The following is a 25,118-nucleotide window of genomic DNA, read 5'->3' as shown; positions in this document are numbered from 1 at the left end:
TGGGACCAGCGCTGATAACACCGATGATTTTAGTTGTTGCTAAGTAATGTTTAGTCTGATCAAGGTCTTACTGAGTCTCACGCTCTGACAAGGGAGGAGGGGAAGCCGGGAGGAAGCAGAGACAGAACACCTGACCCAAGCTAGCCAAAGAGGTATTCCATATCACAGCACGTCATGCCCAGTATGTAGAACTGGGGGCAGTTACTCAGAAGGGGTAGATCACTGCTCAGCTGGGCTGGGTATCAGTCCGTGGGTGGTGAACGGTTGTATTCTCTTCCCTTGTTATTTCCCTTATCATTATTTTCATTGGTGGTAGCAGCAGTGGTTTGTGCTATACCTTAGTTACTGGACTGCTCTTATCTCAGCCCGTGGGAGTTAAATTCTTTCGATTCTCCTCCCCATCCCTCTGGGAGTGGGGGAAGGAAGCGGGGGAGTGAGTGAGGGCTGCATGGCTGAATTGACAGGCTGGGCTTAAACCACGACACATTCCTTCGGTTCTCCTCCCCATCCCTCTGGGAGCAGGGGGAGGAAGGGGGAGTGAGTGAGCAAATGGCTGCATGGTTTTCTGGGTTAACAGCTGGGCTTAAACTACAACATATGCATTTAACTTCCTTTCCTTTATTCAGTGTATTATTCAGAGTCTCTTCACCTACATGTGGATATAAAAAAAATAATGGTTCTATTTCTAGGTAAGATTTCTGTGTGGATTTATTAGATACCAACATTATACATAGATATATTCAACATATACAGAAATTCAGAATATAACAACACTTTCTTCAGACAAACATTTCAAATAAAGGCACAATAAACTTTTATTACAGAATTGGAACATGTTTAAGAAAGCCTAATTTCTTAAACCACTTCGAGACAGATTAAAACCTACTAAACTCAAACTCGTGGTTCATACTTCACTTGTTCACAAGAAAACAGTTATTCCAGAAAATTCTTTCTACACAAAAATCCCTACATATTCTTAATGCTGAGCAGACAAAAAGTTGGCTTTCTATTTACAGAAACTATGAACACACAATTTCAAAGGATTATTTTTATACATATACATTTTTTACACACTTGGAGAGGAGAGCGCCTATTCTTTTTTTAAAAGTTAAGACTGTAGGAAAGCATGAAAGGATTAAGTTAAACCAGCCTTGTAAATATTGTTGACACCCCACAAATCATTTGGAAGCAGACATTTCTACCTGTATTCTCACTAGCTTCAGAAAGTGTTCAAGGTAAAGCTCAGGTCAGTAAATGGTAAATTACATAGTATTCCATGCTGCTTAACTATTGTAAAGATAAATAGTGACACATGCCAGGATCATTTTACAGGATTCTGACATTTTCTTGGCCCCATGTTTCTCGGTTTACATTGCTGTTACCAAACATTTGCACCATAATTCTGCTGAATGGGACCTCACTGATTTCTCACGGTGGGGTACAGATGCAAACCAAAGATGCTATCTGCCATGAAAAGCATCTGGCTGAGTAAAGAGGGCATGTAACGTTAGTACCAGGAATTGAACTTGTCAGCCTGAGAGTTGGTGGTTTCAACATTGCAGCAGCTTAGCCACTTTTAAGATTTTTTAGGGCCACATAGAAAGGACTTCCACACCAGTGTTATAAGGACACCTAGTGAAGTAGCTCTAATAATACTTACCATGAGCTCGTGATAGGCAGGAGCACCATAGAATAAAGAACTAATTGCTTGTTATACACCTTAGCAGTTGGCCAGGAGCTGACCTATCAGTACAGCACAGGATAAGTAAAGGACACAGGATAAGAAAGACACAGCTTCTAGACCCCTGATGGAGAGGAAAGGTTGCTTATTTTCGAAGAGACAGATAGTGGGAGGCAGTGACAGCATCACAACTTAAAACAACAGCCTTTGTGGCATCATTCCACTCTAATAGTAATTTCACTGTCTTAGTTCAAGTGAAAAATACAGCAAAGCATACAGTGGCATTTTGTGTGCTCTAGAAGTATATTACAGAAAAACCTACACTGCTAACCCCATTTCCTGATGGAAAACATTGGAGTGATTCAGGTATTTTATGACTGAATTTTGCTTACTAGCTTGTACTTCCTGATAACACATGATATGCTTGTGATTTAATATTTAGACACTATTTAGATCTTTGATTGCTTAAGCATTTTCTCATATACAGATCAAAGATCTTAAGATTTTGTATGTTTAGGGGAAGGAACCAGCCATTAAACCAAACAGCTAGACATATTTTGCAGTTACATATTTATTATTTATTGACTAACATGTCATTTATTATCAACAAGGAACTCTTGGTACTCATATTCACTGCTTACAGAGACCAAATTCTCACTGATTAAACTGTAAAAAATTAGGTATGAACAAATGAAGGATTGAAGATGCATTTTACATCTTAATTAGAATTAAAGAGATAATAGCTTTAGGGTATTTTTAAAATTTTAATATAATGTAGACAGTAAGCTGCATAAGATAACTGATTCTCAGTACTATTCACATTAAGTCTTAGCAAAAATAAAAACAGTAATAGTCCAGACTTGACAAGACCTCTTCATCTCTAGTGGGGATCCTTCCAACCTTCAATTTCATTCATGTTCCAAATTCAGAACATTTCACACTTACCTCCTTATCACATAGTTGTCACAATTTCTAGTCAAATTCTAGACAAAATCAAAGTAGCAAGGAGTCTAGATCTTAGAAAAAGTTCCTGTCCAAAGGCAAGAACTAAAGAAAATGATAGCTTTCTCTTTAATTGCATTAAATTTACAGAAGATACACTTTAATCCTCCCACAGCCTTGCTTATACAGCAAATGAATGACTTTTCATACTATGAGCAGAAAGGTGTGGGTTGGAAGGAAAACTGGTATAACACTACTAACATCCCAACTTGCAAATAAAAGTACTCCATGCTTTTAAATAAATTAAAAGGGAGGATCTCACTCCTGAGGTTTATTAATGATTCTTGCTATAATCTCAAAAGCAACCACCTTCATAATTAATGCATTATAATATTTGTTTTAATGGGCATTAGCAATATCAGTTTTGACTTTAAAAGCCTGAAATATTGGTCTTGACATTGGCTGACTCTCCAGAGATGTGCAGACAACTCAGACCTGAAGAGCTCAGGGCGCTGTCATCTTTTCTACTGCAGATGAGGAGTAAATTCCTTACATCAATGGTCTTAAGATCAGTATAAAACTGTTGTAAGCAGGAAAAGGAACAGGCACTACCGCTCTTTAAAAATTTACTGATAGAATTTTAGAAGAATCCAGGTAACACAGATAACAAGCAAAGCTGAAAGTCATCTGCTTGAAAGACACATCTCCCAGATGTCGGTCACACAGGAAGACCCTCTTGTTGTACCATAATCCATAGCAATCTCCCATATAATTGTTTGATTGTGTTGCCCACAATCATTTAAATTGTTTGTCACATTTTCCTACATAGAACTTATGGGCCACATGTAAAAACAACAATCCTGCCGTTCAGTGGCACTGTGGGTTTTGCACATACAGCAGATGCAAGAGGAACTCTATCCTAGAGATGCTTCTCACCCTAGCAGCACTACTGAAATTGGTCCTACAACCTATCCACTCTGTCCCCAAAATCACACTGGCTCTTACCGTCACCTGCCTAGGATCTTTTTAGAAGATGTCTGTTTGAGAGCATAAATAATCTGAGGATTTATTTTAAAAGCCAGCACTTACAAAAGGATAAAATTTATCTGAGAAGGATCTTATGGCATGAAAATATGAATAGAGAAGTGTGCTGATTTTGCCTGGGGTAGTTAATTTTCTTCATAGTAGCTTGTATGGGGCTGTGTTGAATTTTTATAAACAGAGCTGATAACACAGAGATGTTTTCATTATTGCTGAGCAGCGCTTACAGAGCCAAGGCCTTTTCTGCTTTTCACCTTAATGCCACCAGCAACCATGCTGGGGGTACACAAGGAGCTGGGAGGAGACACAGGCTGGATAACTGGCCAAAGGGATATTCGATATGATATGATGCTGTACTCAGCATATAAAGCTGGGGGGAAAAGGAAGGAGGGACATTCAAAGTGATGACGTTCATCTTCCCAAGTAACTGTTATGTGTGATGGAGCCCTGTTGTCCTGGGGAAGGCTGAACACCTGCCTGAATTCCTTGTTTTGCATTGCTTGCATGCATGGCTTTTGCTTTACTTATTAAACTGTCTTTATCTCAACCCATGAGTTTTATGACTTTTACTCCTGTCATTCTCTCCCCCATCCCACCTCAGGGGAATGAGTAAATGGCTGTTTGGGGCTTAGTTGCTGCCTGGGGTTAAATCATCAGAGATGATGATTTAACAGATGATACTGTACCTCATCCAGTATTGGAGAGAAAACAGAGGTCATTAGCAAGAACTGAACAGATCATTTTCCTTGCAGATTTACAAGTCCCAGCCTTTCAAGAGAGAGTGCAAGAGCAGTCATCAAACCGGCGCTGGTTCACATCACACCTTTGGTCCACATTTCATCATCTACTGACAGCACCGGAGGGTGAAGTTTCCATCTCTTCCACAGTGGCATTTTCCATAAATCCTAGAGAAAATTTCTGAATTTTTACTTGCAGAGACACTGCATCTAAAAGGGATTTGGTGGGCATATATAATCCTTTTATTCCTTCCCTCTGTGATGCACAGCTGGGTCTTAGGGAGTTTGACGTCTCTGAAGTACACATATGCCTGAAGACCTGTTCTAGCTGACATCAAATACATGCTACATTATGCACAAACTAAATTTCAGATCCAGTAATACCTGAACGAACAGACAGAAATCTGACACTTGAAAGTGATTCTTCGTTCCTTGAATCAAAATATGCAGAACAGCTGGAAATTCAATGTTTCAAACTTCTGAGGAATGTTACTCTTCTCTTTGCTAGTCCAGAGTTCCTGACATGGGTGTCTCCTTGTTAGAATAAGGTGGTAACAGAAGATATATTTAATGTGAAAGCCATTGCAGCCATGAGACAGGAGTATAATCATTATAAAATGTACACTGAGGACTGACAATACACTGTACAATCACAGTACACACTTAGGATTTAAAGTCCTACTCTAGGGTGGATGGAAGCTACTAAGTCACTACCTATCTTGAGGAGAGCATTACCCGGGATAAATTTATACATGCTTATGCCAAGTTCAGCATTTTTGTCTCTTTAGGGGAGGTGCATTAGGTAGAATTTTGGTAAGTCACACAAAAGGCAATGGCAATGCTTAAGTCCAACCAATCTTTGAAAATTAAATAAAACCTTCTCCCAACTAAAAGCAAATGCAAAGTGTGCTTTTTTCCCAAAACAAAAAAGTAAGCTCGACTTACAAATGTGGAGTTCCCATGCAGGCTGGAGTCTCCACCTCTTCCAGCCCCATCTGACAAAGATGCTAGCAGCAGGTAGTTCAGCTCCCTAAGCTGGACAGGAGGGGTGGGCGGGCGATCATAAAATAACCCAAACCGACAACAAAAACATAAGCAGAAAAGGAAAAAAGAGAAGAACTGAATCATAAAAGTGCAACTGCACCTGAGGTGAAACCCCCCACACCTCGGTGAACCACCCTGAGCTCCCGCGGATCCCGTCCGGCTGCACACAGGGGAGAAGCAAGGCAGAGAAGGGGCCGCGCCACCGGCAAGCCCGCACTCCTCCCCCTGCCCTTGCCGGCGACTCCTCCCTCGCGGCCGCGGCCCCTCATCCCGCCGGGGCGGGACCTGGCGCCCTACAAATTCGCCGCTCCGACGGGGCTACCGGGCAGAGCGGCGCGGGCAGGTTCCGCAGGGGAGGCTTCCCGGCCGCCTGGTCCCGGCGGTTCGCCGCGCTTCTCCCTGGGGAGAGGCGGAACTTCCGCGGCAGGCGGGAGGCAAAGAAGGAGCCGCGTTCCCACCCCGCGGCTCTGCCTGCCCCTTTCCCTGGCCGCCGTCCCGTCGTGTCCCACCGCGGGGCTCCTCGTCCCTAGTTCCAGTAGAGCTGCCTCCTGCCCGCTTAGCCCCCCAGAGCTCCGGCTGCAGGCTCCGCGGGCGAGGGGGCCGCTTCGGCTGGCGCCCGTCACCCTCCTCCTGCCCGGGGCTGGAAATGGGGGCGTCGTGCCTATGGCGCCGGGGCCGCAGCCCGGAGGTCCCGGAGTGAAACTTTGCCTCTGACGGCACTGAGACGGGCGGCTGGCTCGGGGCGGTGGGGCGGCCGTGAGGACCGGGCTCGCGCTGCCCTCCCTCGGGCCGGCGGCCGGGCACTGAGCTGAGGAGCCGGGAAAGTTTTGCTCCGCGGAGCGGCCGCCCGCCCGCCCGTCCGCCCACGGCTTCCTGACTGCCGCTTCCCCCTCCGCAGCTCCCGGCGGCCCGCGGAGCCCGCTGCTATGGCACCCGCCCGTCGCCGCGGGGCGAGCAGGGGGAGGCCGCCTCCGGCTGGCCGTGCAGAGGCGGCGGGGGGGAGCGCAGTCCCCGGTCGGCGGGCGTTCTCCTCCGGCCGGCAGTGACCGCCCCGGCCCCTTTGCCTGCCTGTTCACCATGCCTTCCCCCGCCCGCGTCTCGCCGAGGACGGTACCGGGGAAGGGCGAGGGGAGCCGCCGCCCTGTCACTCCCTGAGCCAGCCGCCGCCTCACCGGAGAAGCCCCTCGCGGTACGGGTGCCGCGCAGCCCCGTCGGGCGCGGAGGGCTGCCGATACCTCGCGCCTCCCCAGAGGTAAGCGGCGGGGCGGGGGGTGTGTGTGGAGAGGTCCGCCCGTCGCCCCAAAACTTCAGCCCGCCCGCAGCCGGCCGGCAGCGGAGGCGCTGGGCAGTGTCTGCTCCTGCCGGGGGCGGCTAACGGGGAGACACGCCCTTGCTTGGGGCGGCTGGGGGCAGGATGCGGGCTGGCTCGGGTAGGTGGGCTTTGCCCTGCCGGGAGCGGACTTTCTGCCTCCGAGCGGCGCGGGCTTCCACGCTCCGTGCGGCTGCTACACACCCTCTTTTGTCTGCGCTCGGCTCCGAGGTACTTTACGCGCTGGCATCGCCTGCCCCGCCGGTCGGGAGCCCTGCCCTGCCTTGCAGAGGGGCTGCCCCGGTCTTCGTCCCCCTTGTCGCTCCCGCCCCGGCGGATTCCTCTTTGCATAGAAGTTGGGTTTTCCTTAACCTTTGTTTGAGGAAAAAATGGTGGTGTGCTGGTTATCTGGATGGGTGAGAGGCAGATGGGGACGACACGGGGGTTGCCCTGTTCCCTTGCGTTTAGAAATAACTCGCTGCTAAATAAATCGGCTGTCGGCTAGACATCAGCTTACTGGTGAGGTAGACTTTGAAACAAAAGTACTGCAAACAGCTTGTGGGTGCGTAGTACATGCTTCTCATACCTTCCTAACATAACCATTGTTGGTGCTTGTGCTTCAGTTCAATACGCGTGCAGCTGTTCTGCAGATCTGGAACTGCAATAGCTGCATCTGCTTGACACTCAAGACTAATTGTCATTAACCGCTGCTGGTCTATTTCATGCAATGGTTGTGAAAAATAAAACAGGTTTTCCTGTTTAAAGGTAAAACTGTTCAGGCGAAAAGTGTTCCTCTAGTGTAGCATTCTGTGTAACCTGAACTACAGAATAACCTGTAGCAGTGTAGTGGACTTGCACTTCAGAGTGCTTTTAGGATACAAGGACTATATTGTTCAATCAAATTCTATCAGCAGAGGTTTTGCCTTTTGTGGTTTACCCTGGTGCTAGATCAACTAGCAACTGTTCCGTTATTTTTCTGTAAGGAGGTGGTACTTCCAATCCATGTGGTGGAAATCAAGTAAGTGCCCAGATAGAAATAGTACATCTTTTTTTCTTTAGCTGTTTCTGCGTCGCTTTGCAGAAGCTGGGGGGAAAAAAAGCCCATTTATATCAGAAAATTATATTTCCATTGAATATAACTTAAATTACTTGATAATTAAGCCAAAGGGTCTTTCAGGTTTGGAACATTTTAATGTACCTCTTCTGCTGCCAGGAAATGTACTTTTAGCAAAATGCTTGTTAGAAGATAATTATAAGACAATTTTTAGTAATTTGAAACATGAGTTATAATTAGATTTTTGTCCTGAGCACAGAAAGACACCCTCATGGAAAAAGGTATGTGGTACTTAAGCAGTAATTTGGAAAACAAAATCCTGTATAATTTATATTTTGTTGGCATAGAAACATTTTATTTGTTGCTCCTTTGTTGGATTGCGACAATGATCCAAATGAAAGTTGGAAAAAAGACTACCAATGCAAGAGTTCAGCATATTAGAATTATTTTATTCCGTAGACAGAAATGGTTTTGCCCAATACAGCCTTGCTGGGATTGTAACAGAATTTCATTTTTATTGAAGCTCAGTCATCACGTTACCAAAGTTGTGCTGATTTTAATCCTATGATCTATGGACTAAGCAAGCTCTGAGAAAACACTGATGTGTGCTGACGCTCAAGCAGGTACGTAGTTCCAACCTCCAGCCCCAGTGATCACCTGTGGTGCAAGTCATTGCACGTAGCAATAGGTCCTAGTAACTTCAGTGAAACTTTTCACTGCCTTAACTGCATTGCTGGACTTTTCCTGGACTTTCAGCGTGTTCTTCTCAAATTTCCATGAATGCTGGTCATATGACACAGACTACCTATGCCATAAGCAGGTGCTCACCTTGGCTACATCTCACAGATTGTATATTCTTGATTGACTCCTACCTCTCTGGGGGCTAAAGGGGAAAATGAAAAGTGAAAATTGGTTAAGGAGTTAAGTGCATGTATGGAAAAGCAGGAGGAAACTACAACTTCTTGTGCCTTGTTCAGTGTATTTTAAGAGCCAAAAATCTGAAATGCTGAAAATCAGTGAAAACTCCCACTGAAACTGCTGAAACCAGACAAAGTTATGATATAAAGAATATGAAACTTAAAGGTTGCTGTCATGATTTTTTTTTTTTTTAACTGAAGAATGTTGTCAGTCTTGTCTATGAAAATGGTAGAGAATGCAGTAGAAGAGGAGCTTGATATCCTAGATAGTGATGATGTGTCCTTTTGATTTGGTGCCATTATGCTTTATAAGCAGATCAGTTACTTTTAGTCTACATGTTTGATCTTGTGATACTGGAACAAAAAGGAAATTGTGAATAATTTTCTCGTGTGCAAGATTAGAGAGTAAAAGTGGGGTTATTTCATTAAATCATATGCATCTTGTGCCAGTTTAGACACTCTAAGGTGTTTCAGACCTATGTATGAGGCTGGCAAACAGGGCCCAAGAAGAACCCAAACACTTCTAGAAAGGCAGATGAAGACTAGGAAGAATATCATATTAGGTAATGTTTGTACTACAGTTCTACATAAAAACCTTTAAGAGGACTTGAACCTGTTCTCTGAAACATTGTCGTCAAGATTTCTGATGCAGCAGAGTATGATAGATGTGGGAAGACATCCCAAACATGACATTACCATCAGGATTTAGAGAAATCCATTCTTGATACTCACCATCAGAATCCTTGTATTACTTCTGTGCTGCTAACTGGTTACTGCCTTTGAGTTACTCAAAGATACTAACCAATAGTTTTAGAATTAGAAATCTTCATAGAGAAGTTCGATACTTATTTTAAAATAGAACTGTGTATGCTCTCCAAGCCGACTAGAAATAAGAGGAAATCACAGACATTCCTTCAGTTAGTGCTTTATTTTTAGTTAGTACTTTAGTTTTAAAATAAAAATATTGTAAGGAAAAGTTTCTGCTTTTCTTCTTTACTCAGGAACACAAAACCCCACACAATCTCTGGGTAATAAGGTAATAAGTGGACTATCAATTGTGTGGAAAGGTGAAATGCTGACAACATCAGTGACTTAAACTACTGAACAGATGTTTTGCACAGCTGTTATCCTACCCACTAGTTAGATTAGCTCCTGGGTGTCCATTTTTTGTGAAGTTTGTGAAAATAAATGCTGTTCTAAACTTCTATGTTGAGACTTCAGTGTAACTGTGCAGCATGAAGTTGTTACTCTATTCCACCATTAACCATTTATACATGCCACAATAATGGTGTATATCTGTAATTGCTTTTCACATGGGTGAATCTTGTCAGGAGCAGCTCAAGTGGACCTGATGACTTAGTACTGAAGTACTCAGATTATACTGGTCTCTTAGTACAAATGGAATTACGTTCTCTTTCCCAAACTTTATTACAGGATTAGTAATTTTAAACTTCATGACTTTGCCTGGGTGCCTTTTCTTAAAAATCAATTTTATCCTTTTTTTGTACAGCTAATGAGATGGATATCTGTAATACAGAGCTACTTGAAACCTTTTATCTGCAGCAGTAGCAGAACATGTTTGTACCACTCAGTTTTCTTATTTTTGTCTTTTGGTGACAGAAATATTACAAGGAGCACTTGGCATTTTTTGAAAAGAATAACCAGAAAGAAGACTTTATTTTTTTGTTTGCTTTTTTTTTTTTTTTTTGTTGTTGTTTTTTTTTTTTGTTCAGTAATCTCCTCTGCTCCTCTGTGTTTCATGCTGGGGAAGGTTATTGATCTTTTTTTTTTTTTTTTTTTTCCCTTGTTTCAGTCCCTAAAAAAAGTGAGACAGGGAGTTGCAGGGCTACCTTACCAAAACTGGGCATCTGAGAAACAACATCAGTGAGAAGTAATGATGTAGCAGAGATTTTCAGGAAAACAGACTTGTGCAAAATGAAACAATGAAGTACCTTTTTGTGTATAAAGTCTCTGGAAAGTCTTAGAAGACAGTTGCCACTTTACTCTTGTGTGCATTTATATAAATATCTCATTATTTATATCCCACTGGAATTTTAGTCAGTTATTCCTTTTGTTGGAAGTGTGATCGTTTTCCTCCAACTAAAATAAGTAGAGACAAAAGCCTTTTTTTTTACATTGATTTTTAATTCTGTCCCACTGAGTGAAATGATGAAACTCTCATTGAATCAGAGAAACTAGGATTTTGTCACTTCAATGAAAACGCTTTAGGTACATACAATAATCAAACATTTTAAAAATCACAAGAGGTATAAAATATAGCTTAGGTTACTTTTCAGAGAAACTAGTTTAAAGACGAAGAACTACAGAGGAAAAGGAAAAAATGGGGTTTTATATAAATTGCTTTTTTCTTTGCTGTTTCACAAGTACAGTTCATTGCACCCCAGTGCAATGGTTTTTAAACCCATCAACAAAAAGTGCTAAAATTTGAGCCTGTTGAAACTGCACACTTCTGTAATTCACTCTGTCTGGAAAGTGGGAAAGACATTTTCAATGAAGCATTGATACAGTTGGACACTAATAGGCTATGCATTCTGGCAGTTGGTTAGTGAGGCTTAATTTTTTAACTCAGCATAGTAGGGGTTTATAGTCTGATGCCTCTGGCTTATGCTGGGATCTGTAGCCTTAGCTCAGAGAGTGGACATGAAATCAGAACAAGCTTTTTACATCTATCCAATGAGAATCATGCTACTTTTTTTTTTCCAATAAAGGGCAGAATTCCAAAAGTACTTTTAGTTTTCGTCAATATAAACCACCTTCAAAGCAGATTAATTAGGAAGCAGTTAAAAAGCTTCACTTTTTGTATTAAATTTGATGTGTTAGTGGTAACAGTAATAGATTTTTTTTTTTTTCACATTCTCCATTTGAATGTGCCTGAATAAATGGTAAATGGCTCTGCTTATCTGTAATCAGTTGCCTATTGTTGAAGAACAAGTTTGTATCGTATTAATTTTATCACTTACATTTTGCTATGTATTAAATGAAAAAAAAAAAAAAGTGCTATTGCTTGTCCATCTATTTAGTTGCAGGTGTAAAATTGCAGCTGAAAAAGCACTGAAGTTTTCTCTCTCCTTTGTGAAATTCAAACTAACAAAAGCATATCACATATTAAAATACAGAGGAAATACAGAAGAAGGTAGGTTGTAATGAAAAAAAGGTCTGATTTTTATTTGTTATTATTGAAAATCTACTTATGATTTGTTAGGGTTCAGTGTGCAAGAAACTGCAGATATATCAATAGCTCTCAGAGTTATTAGGATACCAAACTATTTTCCTCTGTACTGGAAAAACTCAAAAATTGAGAATTATGTTTCCTTTGTAGTGCTTGCTCTTCTTCATACTAGTTGGCAGGATTGCCAAGGAAGTGTATTCTAGCCTAGCAATTGACTTGATCCTATTACCTGTACTTTTAGGTATGATACTTTCTCTGCACAGACACTATCTTTTACTCAAATGTGAAATTTGGCATGTATTGACACTGTACATGAGATGTACATTGTATGTATTCCTTTATGAAAAGGGATGAAGGCAGCATCATGTCTTGGGGCAGCATTTTGCTGCAGCAGACTAGCTTTCCTGAGGAAGTGTTACTTGGACAGGGTGTACATAGTTGCTGTAGCTTCTCCTTTTTGCATTATCTTGTGCTAGACAGTCTTGGTGCATAAAGTATGAGAAAGCCCACTGGACTCAGAAAAAGATGCACCTTGGAACTGTGCTGTCCGGGAGACACAGATGTCATGGTAGGGCTGTTGAAGGTCAATTGAGTAAACCTGATACAGTGTCTGAGACTTGGCAGTTGGGTACTGCTTTCTATGAATTACTATGTATTTAACAGTTAGCTTGTTTCACCTGAAGTGTGACTATATTTCTGTAGGAAGAAGTTAAATTACATGTAACAGACAAAAACAAAGGAAGAAGGCAGGGGAGAAGGGAAAGTGGAAAATAGAGCAAATGGCAAAAAAGAAATATTGAAGAAAGGGAAAAAAAAAAAACAAAACAAAACACCAAAACCAAAACAAAGCAAAGGCAGAAAAAGGATGAGATATAGCGAGTTGCAGTTGTAAAGATGGATGTTGTTTATAACACTGAATGTAGCTAATGAATAGAAAAGTAAGACCAAAAGATATTGTAGTGGGTTTTTTTTTTTTTTGTTGTTGTTGTTGGTTTTTTTTTTTTTTTTTTAAGCATTCCTATCTTTTGACTTTGGAAAATTAAGAGTTTAATTCTTGTCTCTCTAAGATGCATTTTTAATTATTTGTCTTTGTTGTGTATCAAAGAATGATGATCTGCAAAAATGATGTTAAACACTGTTTACAGAAGTTATACTTGTAAGCAAATCAGTTCAGACATATGAAAGGAAAGGCAGCTAGGGAGTATAGTTCGCTTATGAATATGGAAACTGGATTTTGAAGTGCTTGCAAGTTAGGTGAACTGTTGTTTCCATTTGCAAACAGCTTAATACTCTGAACTCAGAAGTTACTACCATGCAGATCTATGTAATCTGTCATTGTCTCACAGAAGACTAGTGAGCACAGTAAGCACACTGGAGACTTCCTTCAAAATGGTGAATAATTAAGTGGCATTTATCAAGTGAATTCTAGGCTACCTACCATACTTGGTACAGTTTTTTCTTTCTGATACATGTTAGCTATGTCTGTGTTAGGATACTAATGAAGCAAAGACCTGTTCTCTGGCCAGAATGAGCCAGAATGGTCTGGCTATGTGCAGGTATTAAACCGTCTTTGAGATGGTCACATCCCAACTGCCTGATTGTAAGCAGCTTCTCAACTGAAGCAGCTAAATGCCTGAGAGAGTGCTAACTGACCTTAGCCACAGATGCTCTGGCATCCTTCTGATAGTACGAAAGAGACATGATGGAGTCCCACTGCCTGGGCCTATGCCCGAGCACAGCAACTGGTACTGGGCACTAGATCCATGGTGTGTTAACATGATTTTCCACCTCAGCCTGAACAGTCTTATTACAATAATTCTAATACACTTGGATTTGAAATAGAAGTAAGATATTAGAAGTTATCTTTGGAAGTCACTATTTACTGTAATTACATTTAAACAAATCTGATGTCAATTTTCCATCTCATACCATTCCTTGGTATTATGGAAACTGAAATATGGAACATTATAGTTGTATACACAATATATGTGGAATTGGTGGAACATACTGGGACACCGTAATCCCGAAAGGGTTACAAGAGGTTTACCAAACAAACACAGACTTGCACACGAAATAAATCTCTAGCTTGTCACAATTACTGGCCTGGTAATAGTAGCTAGCCATTTTTGGACCAGGCTAATATTAATAATAAACATCTAGAGGCCTCACAGATGCTTCTTGTGAAGTAATGGCTTGGCTATTTATACAGTTCATAGACTTTAAAGCAGTAGAATCACTTTGCATTAATTGAGTGACAAAGTGCTTTCCCCAAACCCTTCTTATGACCCCTGCAAAGTGTTTGCTTTGCTCTTTGCCAGGAAGAAATTGCTTTTCAAATTACTTCACAGACACGTATTCTGAATTTATTGCCATTCTTTTTCTAATTCAGTTTTATCCTCCTAGGACATGGCCTCATTAATTGGTGCCTGTGGTGGAATATCTTCAAGGTCCTACATATTTTGCTGGAACATAGTTCAATAGGCTATATTGTATTAGAAAGACACAAGTCATACCAATGACGTTACACACAGAAGCATTTAAAAACTCCAGTTTGTAATTTTTCATTGTCCTGTTGGCTGTAGAGTTTAAATGGGAATGGAAAATAGGTTATAGCTGAGACTGTGGTTATTTTTTAGTTCTTAATGTTGTGAATGTTTTCTTTCAGTTAGATTTTTATTTTTATTTTCCAGCGGGATTCAGAGGTTATGACTAGATGGTATTGTAGACATTATATAAAATTCCTGTAAAAGAGCTAAGTTTATCACAACTCAGGGTTGTACTGTGAGAAGCTGGGCTCAGATGAACTAGTATAGCTTTCTGGTAATATTTTCTAGATAACTTTACCAATGTATTTTTGTGCTGCCTTCATAGCAGTTCATACAAATACGTTATTGTTGTGCTTTGTGACGTGACTTCATGACATGTGAAATTCATTGCTTTTCATACTTTAAAGAATTCTTGGAATACTTAATCTTTGCTTTTACAACTATTTTTGTCAGTGTGCATGTTACTAGGCATTTACCCTGTGTTTGAGAAGGCAAAGTCCAAAGGGAGAACCTGGAGCAGAAGATCATCTGTGTGATCCTTAGTTTCTGCAGTCCCTCCTTCCAGAGTTTAGACCTAGTCTCAAGGACAGCTTCTTCTCTTTTGTACATACTATTCTAATTGTTACTAGGCACACTTTCATTTTGAATAAGGCTTGTCATCCATGTCTTTCAGGTTTAAGCTTAGGGGGTAGTTTTCAGCCCAGAATATTGAGTGCCTTGGAAATATGCCTAGCACATCGCTTATGACTCCTTGAGAAGCCGGTATTGGTATCACCCTCAAGCTAAGTATGCTTTTGTTAAACTTTGTGGCTGAAGGGATGGACTTCAGAATTCAGTTCCAAACTTCTGTTCTAATCTAGCTGTTCCCACTTTACAGTTCAAGAAGCATCTGCTGAGGAAAATGGGGAGGAAAAGAGAAAAAAGAAATGAAGGTCCAGTACAGCAAACTGAATTCAGAGGTGGAGAGGGACAGGCTGGTAAACTAGTCTGACACAGAGTTGGTCCTGTGAGAGGGTGCTGATGTTATGGAAATTTGGGTTGGAAGATTTTTCTGAGGAGTCATGTGCTCTGGAATTAGTTGAGGATGTTGCCTTTTGACAGTGAGGCTTTGTCTGGTAATACCCTTATTCCCAACAGCATGTGGCTGAAACACTTTTAATACTTAGGGGCTTGGAGATTCCTAGGCTAGACTTGGTGCTTTGCGGTCTGGATAATGTTTGTTGTGTGGATTCTTCTATTGCTTTATACTAATAATACTGTTATGCCTAACTGCCTGCATTTGATTCAGTTGCATACATTCAATAGCTCTGTGCTGCGCAGAAAACTCTGAAACTGATACAGTTTATTACACTTCTCTAAAAAGTTGTAGGCAAACTGTTCACCCCTTGACAACTGCAGGACTGTGAATATATACGAAAGCAGATGGTAGCTAGAGAGAAAGATAGGTCAGTAGCATAGCAGCAACCACAAACATTGATTATTCTATAAGGGCAAGACTGTATTTTTGCAAATAATGTCTTAGACAAGTAGGAGGGAGACTCATGTAAATAACTGGAAGTATGAGGAGCGGGTCTAGAAGCAGTAGTGTGACTAGAAGTACCTGTGGTATTAATACCATAACACTGTTTTCCTTGTCTTTCAGTAAATCCGTAAGGAATAATGAGGTGAGGCATTGCCATTTGCCGTGGTTAACAATTTAGAAAAGATGTGGTGGGGTAACACTGGAGTTTTCAGCAGTGACAGCAGAGACTTTGACATGCAGCAGTAAAAAGGCCCTGGAAAAGGGGTCTGATCTGCCGTTCTGCCCTACTGTTTTCGAGAAGTTTGTGGCTTTTGAATTCTTCACAAACATTCAACTTGAAAACTTCTCTAGTAACAGATGCACTGTGCTGAAAGTTTGCCTTTAACATGGTCATATGCATGTTTGTACTGCTGCTTGTCTGCCTTTTAACCATACTTCTTCTGACTTTTAGACTATGATGTACTTGATCATGTGTAGTGTGTCCTAGGGATATATTCTACACAAGCTCCAGCCCACATATGCTGTTTCACGGTATGGAAGGTAGACAAAAGAGGAAGGGGTAGTTGCAGAGGTTGTTGAGATGAACACTAAGCTCAGGCTTGCAAGATTTTTCTTCAAGGTCTTGAAGCAGTTTGTTTCCAAAAGATGAGATTTTGCGCTTGTAATCACATGGACTTTGAAGTTAAGGTCCTGGGCAGGTTTCCACAATTCCTGTGCCTAAAATCCTATCTGGATAGGAAATTATCTCAGATGGAAACGTCAATAAGTAGAATAACACAGCAAATGTCTACAGACCCTACTTTATGTATTTCTTACTGTTTTAGAGGTAGTCAGGTTTTCTTGGAGTGGAGAGGGAGTGAAGAAAAAGAATTTGAGATTTGTTCAAAACAATAGAAATTGTTAAAAAAGCATTTAAAATCACTTTTACATACATCACATATAAAACCAGGTGGCTGTGATTAAACAATTTCATTGTGTGCAAAAGTCAGAGGATGACTGTTACTGAGTATAACTTGCTTTTTCAGAAGAGCTCTCAGTCAGAACGATCAAACTGTAAAAACAGAAGATGTGAGCCACAGCAGAGATCTGAAAAACAGCCAGAGAAACCATCCTGGATTTCATAAAACCCCCAAAAGATTATACGACTTCATGGCATGGCTTTGGGAGAATGATAAAATTGAAGTTGATAAATGGCTTGTGTTAATGATTCTATATTTGGCTTGTGGTTTAGTTTTCAGAATACTTTATTGTAAAACTTTTTTATTGCTCATTCTTGGTATAGATTTTGTTTGTTTTTACTGAGACAGTCTGTATATTTATAGTGCAGCAACTCTCTCCATTCTGCCTGGATAGTTCATGAAGAGGGAGCATGAAAAAAGCATAGCTATGTAGCCGAGACAATATTGTGTTATTTGAATGTTTATCTGAATCTGCTATGGCTCTTCTGTCTGATCTGACAGTAATTTCTGTTTTAGAATCATAGAATAGTTTGGGTTGGAAAGGACCTTAAGATCATCTAGTTCCAACCCCCCTGCCACGGGCAGGGACACCTCACACTAAACCATGCCACCCAAGGCTTCATCCAACCTGGCCTTGAACACTGCCAGGGATGGGGCATTTACCACTTTTCTGGGCAGCTTGTTCCAGTGCCCCACCACCCTCACAGTAAAGAACTTCCTCCTTATATCCAATCTAAATTTCCTCTGTTTAAGTTTTAACCCGTTACCCCTTGTCCTGTCACTACAGTCCCTGACGAAGAGACCCTCCCCAGCATCCTTGTAGGCCCCCTTCAGATACTGGAAGGCTGCTATGAGGTCCCCACGCAGCCTTCTCTTCTCCAGGCTGAACAGCCCCAACTTTCTCAGCCTGTCTTCATATAGGAAGTGCTCCAGTCCCCTGATCATCCTCGTGGCCCTCCTCTGGACTTGTTCCAACAGTTCCATGTCCTATTTATGTTTTCTCAAGCAAATCTGTTTTTTCTATGATTCTACATTCCCATGGGCAGGGATACCTCCTGCTAGACCAGGTTGCTCAAAGGCCATGTCCAGCCTCGCCTTGAGCACTGCCAGGGATGGACCATTCACAGCTTCCTTGGGCAGCCTGTTCCAGTGCCTCACCACCCTCACAGTAAAGAACTTCTTCCTTATATCTAACCTGAACTTCCCCTGTTTAAGTTTTAACCCATCATCCCTTGTCCTATCACTACAGTCCCTAGTGAAGAGTCCCTCTCCAGCATCCCTATAGGCCCCCTTCAGGTACTGGAAGGCTGCTATGAGGTCTCCACGCAGCCTTCTCTTCCCCAGGCTGAGCAGCCCTAATTTGCTCAGCCTGTCTTTGTATGGAGGTGCTCAAGCCCCCTTATCCTTGTGGCTGTCCTCTGGACTTGCTGTGTGTGCATGTGTATGTATATATTTAATCTTGGAAGGAGAGTGGGGAGTCCATGGAACTATTTTCCCTCTTTTTTGTTAAAAACAACCCAAACCAAACTCCAATCAGGTAGCGTATTTGCCTCGTATGGAGGCATGTAGGCTCTAGTTTTGTTGTGTACTTCAAAGGATAACAGTAAAGCTCCTTAATGCTGTAGCCCTACTTCATGATGTGAACCCAAGACACCCCTGTATAGATATAGGCAAGATACCAGAGTGTAGTACAACACATAAGACTCTCATGGACACAGTGTTACATGAAAGGTTTGGTAACAGCTGACTTACTCCATTCCTGAGACAGTCCTTTAAATCCTTCATTTTTTTTGTGTGTCTGCAATGGTCTTTCCTCTATTTATACCAAAGGAGATCCATCCTCCCCTCCTTCGCTTTGCTTCTCCCTTATTGTTTTTTTCCTACAACAGCAGCAAATGCTTCAGGAAGTGAATGGTATTTAGATTTGCTTATATCTAGGGTGCACACAGCCAGGAACTGCACACTGGACTACTCAATGACTCCTGCAAAATTAATTTTTAGAGTTGTACAAATTACACACATTGGCAAAGAGGTAAGAATTTGGATTCTTTGCAATCATTACTAACATTTTACATCAGTATAAATCCTTGATTTTAATGGAAGTTTTAATGTATGTCACAAAACTGGTGGAGGGTTACAGACAGAATTGGAGGATGTAAACACTGGCCTCTCCTGCTGTGATCTCAAGAACACTGTGAAAGATTGAATTATTCTTGTTTGCTTACTGTTGCTCTGGTAGTGTGGTGAGATCCTGACCATATGGAATCAAATGCAGAATTCCTACGTATTTCAACAAGATCAGGATTTCATGTTGGAAAGGACCTTAAGATGTTAGGATTTCAGTGTGTGAGGTAGTCATGGACCTAGTATTAGTTCTTGCATAGCCCAGAAATGTCAAAGATGTTTTCTGTGAATCATGCCTTTATTACACTAGCAAACCAAAACTGCTCTCAGGAGCTAGAATAGTTTTAGTTCAAAGCCATGACAATCAGTTACAGCTAATAAGCTGCCATCCTGGAAAAACCTCCAAAGCCTTCCAGGATGTGCAGAGAAGACTTTCTAGTTTATCTGAGCCATGTTCAGGTGGTATTTCTGTTGTTGTTTTAATGTCCCTAAACTTATGCTTTTATTGGTTGTATTTTGAAATGTCTGTCTTCAAAATCTCTAAATGGCATATCAAACATGTCTGAGTATCTTTGGAAGTAAGAGATACTTTTTTTTTCCCCATCTAATTACATTGATTATAATAGCATATTATGAAAGCGTATGGTAGGTTAATTAAGTTAATCAAGATTTGGAGTAGATGTTCAGTTTTCTTATTAGTGACATTCAGACTCTTAATGGAAGCACAATGGGGAAGATATATCTTCAGTCGAGGGGAAACACTTTTTAGAGAACTTTCAGAAATGCCTTAATGCACATAGGAAGGACTTTATGAGGCGAGTAAATCTCAGGACAGATGTTCATTTTGCAAAAAGCTGGCCATTCATGAAAGCCCATATCCCTCACTTTAAAAATAATAGTAAAATCTCAGTAACCTTAATGTCTCAGTATACTTGAGCAATAATATTGGAGTTGCAGTAAGGGTTATATAGATGTATTGAAAATTTACTTTCTTCTGGTTCTGCAGTCCCATCTACTGGGATGGGAAACACTGTAATTTTCTGCCTCTTACTATGATCTGACCTACTGCTTTATATGACATAAGGTTGCAAGAGTAAGAGGTCTGTGCCTAATAAGGCTCCTCTCCGAATATACTTTGATAGCTATTAGCTGCATTTTGGGGAAAACCTATTAAGTTTTTTCATCTACTCCGTAATGTGCATTGACCCAGAAAAAGCTTTCCTCCAGGCTCGAATGTGAAGAGAAGCAGCTAGTGTGTGCATTTCCGTTGACACAGAGTCACTGGGGACTAAACTGTTGGGCTGAGGTCTTCATTGTCTCTGCCATAGGTCAAAGTTTCAGCAGCTGCCAAGGCAAATTTGGGCTTGCTGCAAGTACAGGTGTTTGTGAGTCATTAGGCTTAAAGTGCCTTACTGTATGAAATAGGGTGAGAACAGCCAGTTGCTTAGGCAGTGTAAAGCCTGTTGCATTCCTGTGCTGGATACTTTGTACCATTAATGTAATTGAAAAGTTAGTATTAAATGTGTAGTGCCTTTCTGAGCTGTTTTAAACACAGACTTGTACACTTCAACTTTATACAATGGTATCTAGAAGTATTGTATTCAAATCATAATGTCCTTGCTATAGAACTCCAGGTATAAGAATCTGACCATGAGGGTTTTATTCTTAGCTCTGCCAGGGGTAGTCTGTGACTTCAGAGAGCTTGCCTGACCCTGCCTTCCCAGAAATACACAAGCACCTCAGTTCCATCAGTTGTTACTTTCATCCTCTTGAAGAATATTATTCTTAGTGTCTTTTCCTTCATTTTGCTTATCTGCAAAATGGGGATATTTCTATAGGCGTTTTAACACTCATAAGTACACATGAGGAATTTCTCAGATACTTGAATGAAAGGTGCTATGCAAAATCAAATCTGTATTATATATCCTGAGTGAAGAGCTCTGAGAATGTTGGTGTCTGAGCAGATACTAATGGCAGAAGGAATCTTAATGTACCAAAATGTCTTGGAAGTTAAAATACTGAAATGGAAAATAAAATAACAATTGAAATTAGAAATATTTCTAGCAGTGAGAATAATTAATTCTTAAAGTACCTTCCAAAAGCTGAGCTGGCTTTCTAAAAATCAAGGCTGTCATTCCGAAATATCTAACTTGAGGAGTTACAGGTGTGATATGAAAATCAGAGGTGAATTTCCTTGTTTATGTATGCAGCGTGCAGATGACAATGATCTTTTCTGTCCTAAAAGTTTCATGCATATATATATTTTGGTGGAACAGTTATATGCTTGTGGCTAAATACTGCTTTTCTCTAAAGGGATTTAAATTCCATCAAAGCTATTACTTTGAAATGTATAATGTAAGCTCATTATTTAGACAAACATAATGGCCTAGATGTTTATTTTAGGCAACTCTCTCCAGCTGTATTGATAAATAGATGTTGGGGAGGTTGGATGTGGTTCTCCAGCATACAGCTCCTTGGATAAAGTTTAGAATGCACATGCTCAGTGTAGTTAATGGAACAAACCTGTCTACATAGGGGTAAAATTCTGCAGACGGACCATGCCTTTAATGCATTATTCGTGTGGCAAAAGTAGGGTGGGTACTGGTAAGCCTGCCTAATGAAATTTAGTACTTTGTAATGATGCCTGAGCTAATGGGGGCAGCAGACATTGGATGGCTATTACATGTCTGCTCCATTATATGTCTCCTGTATGGAGATGCCTCCATATAGGACTGGGTAATTTACACAAACCTTGTGAGCTCGGGAGCAGTTGTCACACTACAAGTTGTAAAGAGCAAGGTTTAATGTACAATACTGTATACAAGCAATTTGGTAATATTATTAATGAGCTGAACAAATACTTGAATATTATCCTGGGTGGTATGGTTTAGTGTCCTTGGTGGTATGGTTTAGTGTGAGATGTCCCTGCCCATGGCAGGGGGGTTGGAACTAGATGATCTTAAGGTCCTTTCCAACCTTAATTATTCTGTGATTCTATGTGTCTTGCATAGCACACAACTAGATCATCTCAGCACTTTCTGAACTGTTTCTGAGTTGAAATAACAGTCTTTTGTCTTCCTTTGCTGTTTTATAGGAAAATTAATATGAATTGCATACCTGATCTAACTTTGGAGTTAGTGGTGATCTCTTCCAGCCTGAATTATTCTATACTTCCATGATTTAAAAGTGGGTTTGCTTTGTATGCATATGAGTCTGCACGCTTCAGGACCATGTACTTGGACAGATACATATATATATGTATATATATATATGTATATAGTATATATATGTAAATATATATATATGTGTATATATATGTATATAGTTGGAGCCATTCCAGATGTGGATGAGTCTGTAGACACACTTATTGACTGGAATGAGGTCTAGTGTTTGTATTGTACTTCTGTGAAGGTTATGACTTTTGCCCTGTGAAATTCTCTGCTTAAATTCTTGATTGCTCATTGCCTCAGCAATTCATCAGGAAAGCCTGGACCTTACTTGTGGGAATGAAAGGAACAATAGCTCAAAGGCAGGCACTACTTTTGTGTCTTAAAACCTCTTGTTAGTGGAATATGATTTTTATTTTTTTTCATGCCCAGTGTTACCTCATGTTGCAAGAAGTCTATCAGGGCTACCTTTCTGATAGATTTTTGACAGATAGAGCATCATGTGTGGTCTTTTTATTAATTCCATATCCTGGCTTGGCTTCTGACTGTCAGGAAACATCTGGCAGTAAGCAGCAATAGTTTACTGCTTGTCTTGCTCAGAAAAAGCACTGGGCAGAAGAACAATTGGTTACTATTGCCATTTAACTGCAAGGCTAACTTTCAATTAAATAAATCTGTGATGAGATACTTTAGAGTATATTTTATCACCACAGTATCAAGTGTCAGAGATTTTGGGTTATAAGGTTCTGTATTTTTCTGAAATTTTGGGAACAAGTCTGCCTGGGGAGGCAGGGAGACACCCTGTCTGCTGTAGGGCTATATGGGAAGTTTGGCCTGAAGGGGAGGATGGCATACGTGGTCCAGTTAGTGAGAAGGCTCTTTCCTTTCCTGGGGATATTGCCCAAGCTAGCACCCTTGATAGCTCTGTTACTGGCAACCAAAAGTAGGAAGCGTTGCTGTGAAAGACTATCTTTCCTCTTGCCTGTTGGCTGAGTCACAGATACCTGTCCCCTGGTAAGCCTCAGGTGTAGGATTGGAGATTTTGTCCAAGGCAATGATCAGGATGGATCATAGTTTTGGAAACAGGGCATTATGACCTTTTTATTTTGTTCTTGGTGAAATATTGGACTGTTCCCATTTGTAGACTTAGGAGAAGGAAAACCGGACATGCCAGTTCTTCCCAGACAGAAACAAGCTGGATGACAGTGTGGTCTGGATAACTATGAATGGAGTCTTTTTAAACATACTAATCCCTCTAGCATCTCATGCAAATACTATCTCAAAAAATACTTAGTTTAAGGAGAAATATATGCTTTCATAAGCAAAATAACACTTTGGCTCTTCTAAGAAAGAATAAAAAAACTACAATCCACAGTGTTTGTGAAGAAATTGGTTTGGCATGTTTATGGGATCATTAACAGGTTGAAAAAGTTTTGCAGCTAGCACTTGCTGATGGTACTGTGAAGCAGAATTACTGTCTTGCTTACATGTTTGCAAGCTTAGACCAAAGCGTGGGTGATATCGTTCACTTCATATTCATTCATGTCACAAAGCAACACATGATGTGTAGTGGTCTCAAAGAATCATCAACAGTTTGCCTGTTAATTTCAGTGGGACCAGAATTTCATATGCATAATTAAGTATCATAAATGATTTGTTAATTCTAAAATATGCATTCGCTACCCAAAACTCTCAGGGACTTCACCAAAGCCTTATATTTGCAAAACGTCTAGAGCTGGGCCTGAAGTCTGATTTTCAAAAATTACATGAGCAAACTTTGCTGTTATTCAGATTTGTAACTCAGTATGATTCAACAGTTCTTTTTCTGAAGTATCTTTTTTGAGAAAAAGAATCATTTATAGGAAAGGTTGACAGATTGTTATATGAATCATTCGAAATTATTCCCATTCTTATCTAGGTGGGTTTGTTAATAATGGAGAACTTAGGTATTCATTTGCAAAATCTGTGTTATATAAAGAAAGGTTTTGTGATTTATTTTTATTTTTTTCCCCTCCCTTTAAACAGTATTTTATAATTTTAGTCAAAACAGATTTATTTTTTTGTGTGTGTGTGTATCCTGTTCTTTCAAGTTGTTGCAGAGTCTGAACAAAATTGACATCAGAGAACTCATGTCCCACTTAGATTATACCAACAGTCTGCAGAGAATTTACATATGTGTAAGGAGTTGCAGATTTTGAAATAACCAATTACAAATATGAATAGCACCATTGCTATATATTTTTCCCCAATCTTATTTAGTAGTCAAGCAACCAGTTTTCGGAGAGGAGGTTTTCTCAAAAACATCACAGATGCAGGGCTGGCCTGTTCCATAAAAGGCCATAGCTATTAAATTCTGGCAAAATTACAAACAAGAATTTACAAAGAAAATAATCAGACAACTGGTTAACTTGGCAGCATTTTAAATGAACTTTGGAGAAGGAAACTGTTTCCTTTGCAGTGGTACACAGTATAATATATCACAGAATATCAGACATGAAGGGACATTGAGAATGGTCATTTTATAGTTTCTTGTGGTCTGTGGCAGAATCAGCTGGAGCTGCTGGACTGGGTACTGTCAAGCCATGATGTTTCATTCTCATACCTGGCACATAATTAAAAGAAGCATTAAAAGTTGGAGGCTCAGATTATCTTTTAAAGCAAAATACTTGAAAATAATTTAGATCTAGAGTTCTAACCTAGTTAGTTCCAAATTTCATCTTTCCTGCAAACCAGAGGTTTCAGTGAGGTACAAGAAAACTACTGAGGAAGCAGAGTATCTTTAGTGGATAATCTTGACAAATATCAGCAGGAAGAAGACAAGAATTGCCAAAGGATTACAAATATTCAGAACCATTTCTTCTTTATAAAGGTCGCAGAAAGGAGGA

General features: G+C 40.5%; 1 protein-coding gene and 1 long non-coding RNA gene across 6 annotated transcripts in view; one reads left to right on the top strand and one right to left on the bottom strand.

Moving 5' to 3' along the window:
• Window positions 1-710: 710 nt before the first annotated feature.
• LOC136015226 (uncharacterized) lies at window positions 711-5,921 on the bottom strand. Its single transcript, XR_010613109.1, has 3 exons — window positions 5,546-5,921; window positions 5,347-5,436; window positions 711-4,935 (listed from the first exon to the last, which is right to left on the bottom strand). It is a non-coding gene; the product is annotated as an uncharacterized LOC136015226 (long non-coding RNA).
• A 585-nt stretch (window positions 5,922-6,506) lies between these two features.
• Window positions 6,507-25,118, top strand: part of TMEM200A (transmembrane protein 200A) — a 54,141-nt gene continuing 35,529 nt past the window's right edge. For 2 of the 5 annotated variants that reach the window (XM_065680886.1, XM_065680888.1), the window contains exon 1: window positions 6,626-6,697. The gene's annotated coding sequence lies outside the window, so the exon portion shown is untranslated. Of the gene's footprint in view, window positions 6,698-6,907; window positions 6,986-8,360; window positions 8,432-25,118 lie in introns of those variants that run through there. The other 3 variants (XM_065680895.1, XM_065680889.1, XM_065680890.1) reach the window with 3 other exon arrangements.

The sequence above is a fragment of the Lathamus discolor genome, chromosome 5 (genome assembly GCF_037157495.1).
Source record: "Lathamus discolor isolate bLatDis1 chromosome 5, bLatDis1.hap1, whole genome shotgun sequence".
Classification (NCBI taxonomy): Eukaryota; Metazoa; Chordata; class Aves; order Psittaciformes; family Psittacidae; genus Lathamus; species Lathamus discolor.
This window is presented reverse-complemented; position numbering and strand designations above follow the sequence as displayed.